This window comes from Balaenoptera borealis (assembly GCF_965194805.1).
Source record: "Balaenoptera borealis genome assembly, chromosome: 13".
NCBI classification, from domain to species: domain Eukaryota; kingdom Metazoa; phylum Chordata; class Mammalia; order Artiodactyla; family Balaenopteridae; genus Balaenoptera; species Balaenoptera borealis.
Genome location: NC_138870.1, coordinates 95,288,231 through 95,301,030, shown reverse-complemented (window position 1 = coordinate 95,301,030; position 12,800 = coordinate 95,288,231).

The following is a 12,800-nucleotide window of genomic DNA, read 5'->3' as shown; positions in this document are numbered from 1 at the left end:
CACATGTCACTGTGCCCTGCAGTGTTTTAACTCAAGTGTTTCTTTGTTTTTGTTTTTTTGAAAATATTTATTTATTTATTTATTTGGTTGCATCCGGTCTTTGTTGTGGCAGTCTGGCTCCTTAGTTGTGGCTTTCCAGCTCCTTAGTTGCAGCATGTGGGCTCCTTAGTTGCAGCATGCGAACCCTTAGTTGCGGTATGCATGTGGGATCTAGTTCCCTGACTGGGGATGGAAACTGGGTCCCCTGCATTGGGAGCACAGAGTCTTAACCACTGTGCCACCAGAGAAGTCCCAACTCAAGTGTTCTTAAGGCATTTATTGAGCGCCCTTTGTGTGCAGAGTACTGAGGCAGGCGTGGAGGAGGTGGGCAATGAGGGGGAGGGGGAAGGAATCCTGCGTGGGTGCTCAGAGCTCAACTCTAGAGTCGCCGACCTGCGCTCAGATCCTGATTACGAGGAAGTCCTGCGTGTCCTCATCTCTACGTGGGAGCCATGGTAGAGGGGGCTCCTGTGGTTGCAGTGGGCATTAAATGACATCGTGCATGGAGCGCGTATCAGCCTCACTCCCGGCCCAGGACACTCAGGCTGTGTTTATTACACACGCATGCTCAGGGCCTTCAAGAGAGACTGCCGTCAAGAGGGGTGCACTGCTGTGTGCGTGGACACGCTGGCCTCGGGGTTCCTCCAGGCAGGGTGGAGCTCAGCTGCTGAGGAGCCCCTTTCCAGTGCCGGCCAGTGCTCTGGTGGAGGGTCCCCCAGGCAGCTGCTGTGGGAACGGATCCCCCAGCTGTGCAGGTCTCCTGCAGATACACTCCTGATTAACGGCGGCATCTCCAAGGAGCCAGGACTTCAAGGGCCTAAAGGTGCAGGGACCCGTCTGGTACAGCTGATGCCTTGGGCGTATGAGGCATCTCTCACTCCCCAGGTTGCGGCAGGGCCTGCTGGATCTGCATGGCTCAGGCGTGCTTCAAGGAGACCCACCTGTACACAGGTGTACTGGCTTGAATAAATACATCTGTGTGCACACCAGAGATGGCCTGGCTTTTCCCCTATGGGAAAGAACGATCTCCTCAACACAGGGGGAGTTCAGGGGAGTTTGGGCACTCTGGGTGAGATGCAGGGAGGGGAGCTTGGCATCAGATGAGGGTTGGACTGGCGGATGCTTAAAGCTCCGGGCAGGGAATTCCTTGGCGGTCCAGTGGTTAGGACTCCAAGCTTCCACTCCATGGGGCGCAGGTTCGATCCCTAGTTGCGGAACTAAGATCCCACATGCCGTGCGGTGCGGCCCAAACAAACAAACAAACAGAAACAAAAACAAACAAAAGAAATATTTATTAAAAAAAAAAGCTCCAGGCATCTGCTTCAGCCACAAGGGCCACTTTACACCTGTGTCTACTGTCCCCTCTGCCCCTTTGCTCAGGCTGGTCTCTGACCCTTGCCCTGTGTTAGACATTTCAGCCTTCAAGGTCTGGCTCAAAGCTGCCTCCACCACGAGGCCTGCCCTGAAGAGGCAGCTGCATAGGGAGTGTCTGAACACCTCCAGTTAAAGTTATACTCACCCATGTGACCATTTCCTGTCTCCCGCCTCCTCAACTAGGCCCTGGACCCACTGAGGCCGACTTGAATCTTGAGCATCTTTTGTAGCTGCCATAACTCCCAGCCCAGAGCTGGGACGATACAGATGCTTGATGAATGCTCCATGCAGATTGTTAGGTGTTCTTACCTCCTGTGCCTGGGAGACTCAGACATGAGTCTCAGACATGATTCAGACTCTCCCTGGAGAGGCAAGGTGAAATGGTGGGAAGGCTGGAGTGGGTTCTGGAAGGCCAGAGCAGCACAAACAGGACAGGCACTGAATGGCCAGCAGTGCCTGGAATTCCCATTCCAAAGGCAGTGGCAGCCCAGCAGTTAGGAGAGTGTCCTCTGGAGCCAGATGGCCTGGGTTCAAGTCCCAGCCCTGGCACTTACCATCTGTGTGGCCATGGGCAAAATATTTAACCTCTCTGTGCCTTAGTTTCCTCATCTGTAAAATAGGATCATATGAGTACCTACTTGAAAGTGCTGTTGTCAGGATTAAATGAGTTAATATGATGCTTCTCAAACTTCCATGTGCACAGAAATCACCTGGGGACCTGGGTAAAATGCAGATTCGGACTCAGTCTGGGGTGGGACCTGAGATACTGCATTTCTGCCAAGCACCTGGGGATGCAGGTGCTGTCGGACCTCAAACCGCACTTGGCATATTCGGGAATTAATACCTGTAAACTAAGAACAGGGCCTGGAGCATAGTAAGGACTGGGGAAGTGTTGTCAGCACTGTTACCTGGTACCTCTCAGGGAAGGCTTCTAGAACTTTCTGCCCTCTTTCAGCTCACCTTCTTGGTGCTCTGCTCTCTGGAGTCTTGGTGATGCTGGAGCCCCTGCTGTCTGAGGTGGGCTGTTCTGAAACTTCTTGGTGGTCTGTGCTCTGGGCACTGAGAAGGGACAGGTGTTGGAGGGCAGGCAAAGGGCGGTTTCAGGAGAGAGCTGAGAAGGAGACAGGAAGAGGGCCTGGCGGCAGGGGCGGCTCAGCAGGCCCACTCACTCGAGTGTCCGGGCTCACCCAGGTGTGAACTTCACAGCTTAAACCACATACCTTGCAGCTTCCTCTGCCCCCTCTGCTCCTGCCGCCCCCTGCTTCCTGCGGGAAGGGCACAGGTGGCTTCAGCCAGGGGCCAGCAGGACTTCTGGGATGGAACCACAGGCCTGAAGCCCTCAGCCACTTCCTCCTGAAGGAAGTGTCCCCTGGCCCCTTCCTAGCCCTGCTCCCCTGCCTCCGGGCCCTGGTGCACTGGCCAGGCCTGGTTGGTCCTCGAGCCCTGGCTCAGGCAGGGGTAAGGCTGGGGCTCCTAGGTGCTTCTGAAGAGGTGGAGGTTGGGAGACAGGGGGAGTGAAGAGGCCGGGGGCAGGTGGTGTAGAGAGAGAATCCTGTGTTGGGGGCCTGGATGGCCGAGCGTCTGACTCGGTTCTGCCTTTAAGAGCTGCCCCTCCCTGAGCACCCTCATCCCCCAGTCTTTGTTTTCTACCTCCCCGGGTTGTTTCCAGGGGTCCCATGTGGCGACCCATGAAAAGTGGGTGCACAAGTCACCTTCATCAGTCAGGAGTGGGCGAGGGCTTCCTGGCGGGTACAGTTGGTTGCTGCCCGAGTTCCAGTTTAGGTCATTTCCCGGAGAGCAGCTCCAGGCCCCGAGGAATGAGCTAGTCACAGCGTTCCTCCGGCCTTGCCCCGAGAGAGGGTGACGCAGCCTGGGGGCCTTCAGCCTCTGCTGCTTTCAGGTTGGCTCATGAGCTCCCTGGGGCCCATGAGATCAAGGTCACTGGTTTAAGCCACATGTAGGGGAGGAGGTAAACTTCCCTCCTTTCCACTCAGGCAGCAGCCCTGACCCTGCCTAGTTCTCTCCTAAATGGGGGGCTTCAGGGTGGGTGTGCAAAGCATCCTCATGCCAGGAGCCCCTCCTGAGGGCTGAGAAGAGTCTCTCCCACCCCCCGCCTCCCCCCACCCTCCCTGCCCCTGCCAGGGAAGGAAGATGCCCAGTTCAGATTCCTCCAATCAGAGGATGCCTTTCCTGGAAGAACTTTCAGGGTCATCTGACCTGATCCCATTCTTGTAGGGCTGGGAGGCTAGGAAGCTGGGTCCAAAGAGGGGAGGCCTGGCGCCTTTGGTTCTTGCTTGTTCAGCATTGTCTGGGCCCCTGTTTCTAGTAGCAGCACCCATTGGAGATTACCCTCCTGCATTAGGTAAGGCCTTGGTCAAGCTGTCAATCAAAGTACCCCATCCAGCCTCTCCAGACAAGGGGTGGGCATTTGACCTCATCACACCCAATGATACTCTTTGAATTCTAGTGGAATGAGGCCAGGAAACAGCTGGATGTTGGTGCCTTGGAGGCATCTTTGCTGCCAGGCCTCCGCAGCTGATCTGGAATCTGCTCCCCCGAGGTCTGGGTCTTCAGCTGCCTCCAGAACCTGTGAACCACTCCCTCCAGATCCTTCTATTTCTGTTTCACCCAAGTTAGCCCCAGCCTGTTCCTGTGGGCTGTAGCCCCAGAATAGCGATTACCGCAGGGAAGGACATGCGACTCGGGAGCTGGGGGCGCTGCTGGGACCCAGGTCTCTAGACTCCTAGCCAGTGTTCATGTCCCCTGGGAGGAGCCCCTGGCCTGGGAGAAGTGGCAGGACTGAAATGAAGTGGAATCGAAGAGAAGATATGTGTGTTCTCAGCTCTGGCCCGGTGGTGTTGGGCGCGGGGGTTTGTGGTTTGACTGCCGGGCAGGATGTGAGGAGGCGCGTGGAGGCGGGAAGGGGTCAGCTGGCGCTTGAGGCTCCCTGCCGCCCTCACACGTGCCCTGGCCCCCGCCCAGCGCCCCTGGCACGTGGTAGAAACTCTGCTCCGGGTGGGGATGAGGGGCGCAGGCCCCTCAGGGAAGGAGGATCTGGTAAGCAGAGCAAGCGCTGACCTGGTTCGGGTAAGCCAGGGCGGGTTTGTGCCTCGCTGCAGGGGAAGGACTCACAACGGGCCACGTCTAACTCACCCCGAAAGTGAAACCAGACACCCACCAAACACAGGGGCCTCTGCTAGTTCTGAAACCTCCGGCAGGCTGTCTCTTTATTAACTGGCACCCAAAGTGGAAACCTGTCAGCGAGAGAGATTCAAAGTCAGCCAGCCAGCTGGGGTGTGCATGGGCCTCCCAGGCCTTGGGAGTCAGGCGTCCAATCACCGAGCCGGCCGGGAAGACATCCAGCTGCGACCGCCCATTTAGAATCGCCTACCACTTGAGAACACGAGGCAGGTTTTTGTTTTAGACCCTCCTGTGTTGCTCCCGAGACCCAGTGTGCACGCCTGGCCATCGGGCCTGTGTTACAATGAAGACCCTATTCCAAGGGCCCCAGCAGAGAGAAAACCCCGGGCAGACACACTCTCTTGTGCCCTCTTGCTCTGTTCCCACCTCGCCATCATCCAGGCTGGTCAGCCCTAGCTGAAGGGTGAGGTGGGGAGGGGTGGGGGGCTGGTAATTAAAGACGATGTCGAGTCTTAACCTGCTTGCTAAGTGACTGTTCCTCCCTGCCTGGCTAAAGCACCTGTGTCAGTTGGGAATCTCAGTTGCAAACCGTAGAGCCCAAGCTGGCCACTTTCATTAGAAAAGCATTCGATTCAGGACCTTCTGCAGCTCAGGGATCTCTACAAACCAGGCTAGGCGGGGGTGCAGCATCCGAGATGGGATGCTCTGATGTCACCCTCACCAGCCTCCTGGAGTTCTCTGCCTCCTCGCCGGTATCCCTGGCTCCCATCCCGAGGTCTGCAGCAGAGACTCCTGATTGGGCGAGCCCAGTGACGTGCTCACTGCCCCGCTGCAAGGGAGGCTGGGAAAGTAAAGCTTGGACTTGTTGCTTGGGACCCAGGGCTCCTAAAGAGGTAAACACCACAAATACAGGAAAGGTTTGCAAAGCTGCAGTGTGACCACGATGAAAAATAAATATCCGGCCACCACCTGAGAAGAAACCTCCCCGACAGAGGGTCCTTGTCAGCCCTCAGCCTCACCCCTCCCTCTGGAAGTCCCCTTCCTCATACTTCGTGGTCAGCAGTGTGTTGTCTGCGGCAGGCCTGGTGGTGGTGTTTTGCTGTGGGTTGAAGTTAGAATTAATGACCACTATTTTAAGTGAGAGAATTTCATATTTAAAAAAAAAAATCACAATTTTCTGCTTTTTTTGAAAATTGAGAATTTTCTGGCAGTATTGAGCCAACGTTCCCATCTGCCATCTCCCATACAGATGGAGCCCCCAGTTTGTCATGGTCTCTATCTGCCGGCCACAGGCTTCAGTTCCTGTCAGGCCCCCATGGCATCTGAGTTGGGGTCCCCCACCCAAACCCACGGTGAGGGAGAGGTGAGGCTGCCTCCCTCACCCAAAAGTCCTTGATGTTGGGAGGCCAGGAGAGTCAGATGTATGTTACTTAACTGCCGATTGTCCAAAAACTCCACTTGGTCCCTGATGTCTATACAGTCCGGTTGGGGTGGCCCTCGAGTGGGCCTGCGAACCTGGGTGAGTAGCAACGATGTCAAAGGAAGCCTGTTTTAAGCTTGGTGGAGCCCCCGTGGGAGCACAAAGCAGGGGAGGCTTCGAGCTGCAGATGCAGGGGAATAAGGACAGGGCCTCCCGCTACCACCATGCTCCCCGGGTGCCACCCAAAGGGGCCCTCTTCCACGAATCCTTCATGCTGGCTCAGCACCTTCCGAGGCTTTGCACTTGCCTGGAGCTCCCCTTCCTCGGGCTCAGTTTGGCCCCTTTGTTCTGAAGGAGACTTGCGGTCTTTTCTGCATCCTCATGTTGGCCGTTTCAGGATATGCCAAAATATAGTTGCCTGTCTTCTCTCAGCCCCACCTTATTTAGATTCTCGAGGTGGCAACGAGACCGACATGCCAGGATGCCAAGAGTCAGGGACCAGGGGAAGATTTCACAGTCTCTCTCTATGATGCTGGGCCAGGCAGCACCCAGATCTAGCCCACCTTGCACCTGCCCACAGCCTGAAGCGGCATCTTCACTGCTCAGGGGAGTTCAGGGTCCCCATTCTCTGAGGTGGGGGGGGCGGGTCTAGGCTCCCTGGCCCTGGAGCCAGGCTTGACTGGGGGCATCATTCCAGAGCTGGGGTGAATTTCTGACCCCATTTACTGCTCTCCTCCAAGCAGACACTGTGGGCAGTGCTGACAGCCAGGCACAATCTCTGTAACGGGACATTTAAATTTTTTCCGATTCCTTAATAAAAACACCAAGAAGAAAAAGCAAGCAAGCATAACCTCTAGATAGAGAGGAACTTCTCACAGACACTTTGCAAACATCACACGTCCTCTTTCCTCGCTGCAACACCTAGATTGTCTTCTGAGAAAGATCACAGATCTTGGTGAAACCTACTTAAGAATAAGAACAAGTGAAAAGATCTTTTTCTACCTGTTTCTCACGGGAAAGGGGGAAACAATTGCAGGTGCTGTCAGAGGGTCTTCGGAGCTTTCCTGACTGTCCCCATAACAAGACTCTGGCCTGGCAGTCAGGAGATGGGGGCTAGGAGTCAGTGTGACTGTGGGCAAAACACTTCCGTCCCTGGGTGCCATCGGCACAGGGAGGTGGCCCCCGGGCCTGGTGACTCCAGAACGTTTTCAGGTTCCTCAGGAGAGGTTGGAAATAATCAGGGGTAGTAGGAAGCCTGGTGTTTGGGAAGCCCTGAGGGGAGCTCCAGCGCCCACCAAGGGTCCCACATATTTACATTTTAATTTTGGTTCTAATTTTATTTATTTTCTTAAATAGGTATTATGTTCCCGTGAAACAAAGTTCAAAAGGGACAAAAAGTTATTCAGGAAATTTCCTTCCCCTCCTCTGCTTCCTGGGTCTCCCAGCTTCCCTCCCTGAAGGAAAATGCTGCTACCAGACCCTAGGAATTCGTTCCAGAACAACTCGGTGCACGTGCATGCCAGGTCGCAGACACGCTCACATACACAACACACTCTCACTTGCACACACGTTCTCACAAACGCACAATAGGCACACACCCACACTCCCCCTCACACCCGCAGTCGCTCTCACACACAGAAAGGCTCACTTCTACACGCATCAGGCACTCACACCTACTCACCCCCCGACACTCACACGCACCCTTACGAATGCACACACACACGCCCAAAGGCTTACCCTCACAAACATGCACCCACACCCTGGCACACGCCCTTTCACATTCACACACTCACTCACGGTTACCCCGTCCTTCTACACGAGCGCTGGCCCACTACACACTTTGAACTGAACTTGGCTTCTTTTCACCCGGCTGCACATCCTGGGGATTGTTCCACGTCAGGAACGGAGAGCTGTCCCTTCTTTTTGTCACGGTGACCCTGTATTCCACCAGGTGGATGTCTCTAATTTACTCACCAACCGTCCTCTGGGGCTGCAGGCTTAGGCCGCCCCCAGGCTCGTTACTGCGTGAATTCCTTCACCCACTTTTCCCACGTGGCACCATCTCTCTGTAGGATGAGTCTGAGACGCAGCACCGCTGGGTCATGTGCTGGAGACATTGGTAGATGTTGTCAGGCTGCCTCCCAGAGAGGAATGCCAGCAAGGCAAACCACTCTTGTGGCTGGTTTTTCCCTGCAAACCTTTTGAAACTTCAAATATTATTCCCCGGGTTGTTTCTAACTTGCTGTTTCTGGATCCTTTAGGCTACTAGAGATTTAGAAACCTTGGTTCTTTTCCTTTTTTACTTCCTCCTTTGCATCTTGACACCTCTGTATGTCAGGTCATTTTCTGGGCTCTGGGGCAATCTGGATGCATCAGACATGGTTCCTGTTCTCAGGGAACTTCCAGTGTAGACACATGAACAGAAGGTCGTGACATGAGGTGAGGTGACTGTCGTGTGCATCGCATCCGACCTGGCTGGGGTGGGGGATCCGGGAAGGGCTGGTTTTGAATCGGGGAGTTGAGATCGTCCGGAAGAGTGGGGTGGGAATGGGGTGACCCACTTTGTCCCAATTTTAGCACTGAGAGTCCCGTGTCCTGGAAACCGCTTGGGCAAAGTGGGACAGCTGGTTCCCTGGAGCCGTGCGGCTGAGGAGCCAGAACAGGGAACGACTTTCTATGTGAACGTCATGGTTTGCATGAGACACGAGTTACTTGGGGCACTGGTGTTGGCGTGGCCAGTGAACCAGGCCACTCATGGAGGAACACGGATGAACACGGGTATTCAGGTCTGGAGCCTGGGAGGCCGGCGAGCAGGTGACGCTGGCAAAGCAGAGACAGCAAGGGTGATAGCTTGGCAGTGGGGGGTGAGAGAGAGGAAGGAGCCACGGAGGAGGGTCACGTTCTGGCTCGGGGACTGGTGGGTGGCGTGTCCCGGGGAAGAGAGATGGTCTGCAGGGGGTTGGCTGGGAGGAGAGCCCTGGGGGCAGGCAGCCAGCAGACCGCTCTTTCTCGTTCTTGTCCTGCTCTGATCACTCTGCAGTTCTGACCTAGCTTGTGCTTCCCATCTGATGTGGGGGGCACCCCACGGTCTGTGGGGTGGGGGGGACCAGGCTGAGGGCTGGATGCAAAAGCACCCACGGCATTGCCTCCTGACCAGGGACTAGGACCCATATCTGGTTACCAGTGAAACCTGGCTCTGTGGTGGTAGGACTTTCTCCAGCTGAGGACTCAGCCACCTGCTGACGTTTGGCCCCCGGGAGGGGTGGGGCTCAAGGATTTGAGAGTGGAAGTGGGAGTGTCCACCAGATGCGCAACTGTGCTGTCAGGGCTGAGCAAGGCAGGGAGGGGGGCCGGCGGTGGGGTGGGTGACCCAGGAGATACTGGAGGTCTTCATGATGGCAGAGGACAGTCACAGCAGAGAGAGTTAATGGTCCCTCCAAACCTGTTCTCCCCAGCCTGTGTACCCTCCAGGCACATTTCAAAGCCTCCTTTGCAGCTGGGTTTGTCATGTGACTCAGTTATAGCCAATGGGATGTAAGTTAGAAGTGTCCAGGGCAACTCTGGGGAAGGGTCCTAACAGGTAGAGGATGCCCTTCTTTGCTCCTTCCTCCATCTTCCAGCTGCAGGAATGCACATGTGATGGATGGAGCTTGAACCGCTCCCTTGGTCCACGAGGTAGGAGAAAGGTATTGAGGATGCCCCAGCAGCAAGACAGAGTGAGCTCAGGATCCTGATGACCGCATAGAGCCCCTCCAGCAGCCGTGGATGGCCTGCCTCTGGACGGCTTTTATGTGAGAGAGAAACTCCTCTCTTACTTTAGGGCACTGCTATCCTCCTCAGTTCGCAGCTGGACTCAATCCTAACTGGGACACTGTTGGAGAGTGGGAGGGGTGGCGGCAGCAAGGGAGATGAGGTGGTAGTTCAGGGGTTTGGGTTGGCACAAGTCAGAGTGATGACAGGGTCCCAGGGTGGGCCTGGGCCTGGGCCGAGATATGGAGTCGGACAGAGGGTCCCTGGGGAGAAGATTTTGCAGGAGTCCTGAAGTCTCCCAGGAGTTGGAGCGCAGAGGAGGGGGAAGGGGCTTTTGATAGATGTCAGGGCTGAGGAGGACGTGGGGTCTGGCAGCCTGGCTTGATCCCCAAAAAAGGCAGCCCCGTGATGGGCAGGTGGAAATGTCATGGTCAGGAGGGGATACGGGAGCCAAAAGAGCCCATATGCACTTGCCCCATGGCTCCTGTGAAAGTGGGGTCTCTGGGCAGGGGTCGGGGCTAGTCCACAAAAGCTGAGGGTGCAGGAAGTTGGTTCACGATGGGACAAAGAGGACACAGTGTGGAGGGTGCTGGGCGGGCAGTTACAGGAACGAGGGGTTCATGTGCTTGGTGGTTTGGGTGCTGGGAGGGGAGGGGGCCTGCTGGAGGAGGCTGGGTCCAACCCCCGGAACTCTGGAGACAAAGGTCTGGGCAGGCCTGAGTGGGCTCTGTCGGTCCCCTGCCATCAGAGAAGTTTCTGGATTCCTCTTCAGGTCACCTCAGAAAGAATCTGATGTCCTCCATTCTAATCCTGGCTGGTTCTAATCCCGGCTCTGCCACATTCTGGTTGGGTGACCCGTGAGCCTCAGTTTCCTTGCCTGTAAAATGGGAAGGAAGGCGCTAGCTCTGTAGAGAGCAGGGGAGGAGCTAGGTGGGTATCAGTGTGTAGACAGTGGGTAGAGCTGGGGAGCTTGGCATGCTTGCTGAACGGCAGTCATGCCAGAGCTGGAGGGAAGTTCAGAGATGAGCGCAGGGCCAGTTCGTCTGGGACTTCGAGGCCAAGATTAAGAGTCTGGATTTTATTCTAAATGCACTGGAAACTACTGGAAGGTTGTAAAGGGAGTGGTGCGGTGAAATGACCTGATCTGAGCTTGGGAAAGATTGGTCTGGCTGCTGAGTGGGGAACAGACTGGAGGGGTCAGTAGGGGGAACCGGGAGGCCAGTAAGGGGGTTACCGTGGACCTGGCTGGGGGGACAGCGGAAGCTGGGACTGGGGTGGGGACTGAATAACGCGTTTGGTTGTCTCTGTCAGCTTGTTCCCCACCCAAGCCCTGAGCCCTCTCCCTGGCCTGCCCTTCCCAACCCCCTCACCTGGCTTTAACGTCCAGCTCAGGTACCTGCGGGCACTTTCCCTATTAGTCAGGGTAAAGCCCACTAACTGCTGAAACAAGAGCCTCCAAATCTCAGAGGTCCAACACAATAAAAGTGTATTTCTTGCTCATGTGACTGTCCGATGTGGATTGCCTGGGGAGTAGGGGGCGAAGTTCTGTCCTTCAGGTGGCTTCCCCCCGCCCCGCAGGGCTTCACTCCCTCCAGTGGGTTCTTGCAGGATAGGGGGAGGGGAGGAGAGGGGGAGGGATGGAGGGATGGAGGGAGGAACACCGAAGAGGACCAAAATGAGTTTTTTTAGGCCTGAAAGTAAACTAAATCACTTGCACCCACATCTCACTGGCCGGACTCAGTCACACGGCCGCCTCTAACTGCAAGGGAGGCTGGCATATAGAGTCTAGCTGATGCCCAGGCTGGAGGGGCACAGCGGGGTGAGGCGATACATTCCCACGCTGTCTCCATGCTGCAGCCCCCCACCCCATGCTCCACAGCTGTGAGGTTTCAGGGGGGGATGCAAAGCGTGTGCAATGTTGAACTTTTCCCGGCTCTCCATAGCCCACCACCTGCCTCTCCACCTGAGGCGTCCTAGCCTGAGTCCTTGGGCAAAAGCAGAGCCCCCGGGGCCTGAGTTAGAGGATTCTGAGTCTGGGGGCTGCCCCCTTCATAGCTACGCTTGCTGCACCCCAACACCCAGGGCACGTGGCTGCTTAGAGCCGCCTCCCCTGGTCCTACCCCAGCCTGCCTGCGTGCTGCTCATAGAAGCAGGGCTGGCGTCAGTCACCTCCGGCTCCTCCGTGCCTGGCTTGGCCACTGGGCATCCTGGGTGCTCAGTAAATGTTTACAGGATGAAGGAGAGAAGGACAGAGGGACAGAGGGATGGAGGACGAGGAGCCTTGGGCAGTACGTGCAGGGCAGACCGAGGCCATCCCCATGGACAAAACCGTTACAAGCTGGGCGCATGATTTCTGCCTTCACCTGGGGATGGATTTTTCTTTTTCTTTTTTATTGAAGTATAGTTGATTTACAACGCTGTGTTAATTTCTGCTGCACAGCAAAGTGACTCAGTTATACACATATACATTCTTTTTTATATTGTGTTCCATTATGGTTTATCCTGGGATAGTGGATATAGTTCCCTGTGCTATACAGTAGGACTTTGTTGTTTATCCGTTCTGTATGTAATAGTTTGCCTCTACTGACCCCAAACTCCCACTCCATCCCTTCCCCTCCCCCCTCCCCCTTGGCAACCACAAGTCTGTTCTCTACGTCTGTGGGTCTGTTTCTGTTTTCAGAAATAGGTTCAATAGGTTCATTTGTACCATATTTTAGATTCCACATATAAATGATATCACATGATATTTGTCTATTTGTCTTTCTTGGATTTTTTCTTTATATGCATTTTTTAAAGTTTTAACTGAATTCATGAATTTGGGGGCGGGAAATACATGCATGTGGTATAAAAGTGTCTACAGCGAAAAACGGCCTTCCTGCCCCTTCCTTACCTGGCTTTCCTCCCTGGGAGAACCAGCATGCCCCATTTCTTGAGGAGCTTCCAGAACTATTCTAGGCTTAATAAATCTCGGCTATTATTCTCATCTTTGTGGTGCTTCTGTTTATTACCCTCTCCTGCAGCCAGAAAGCCTTGCTCTAGGGGAGAGGAGAAGTGGGCTTATTGCGAGCCTACTACG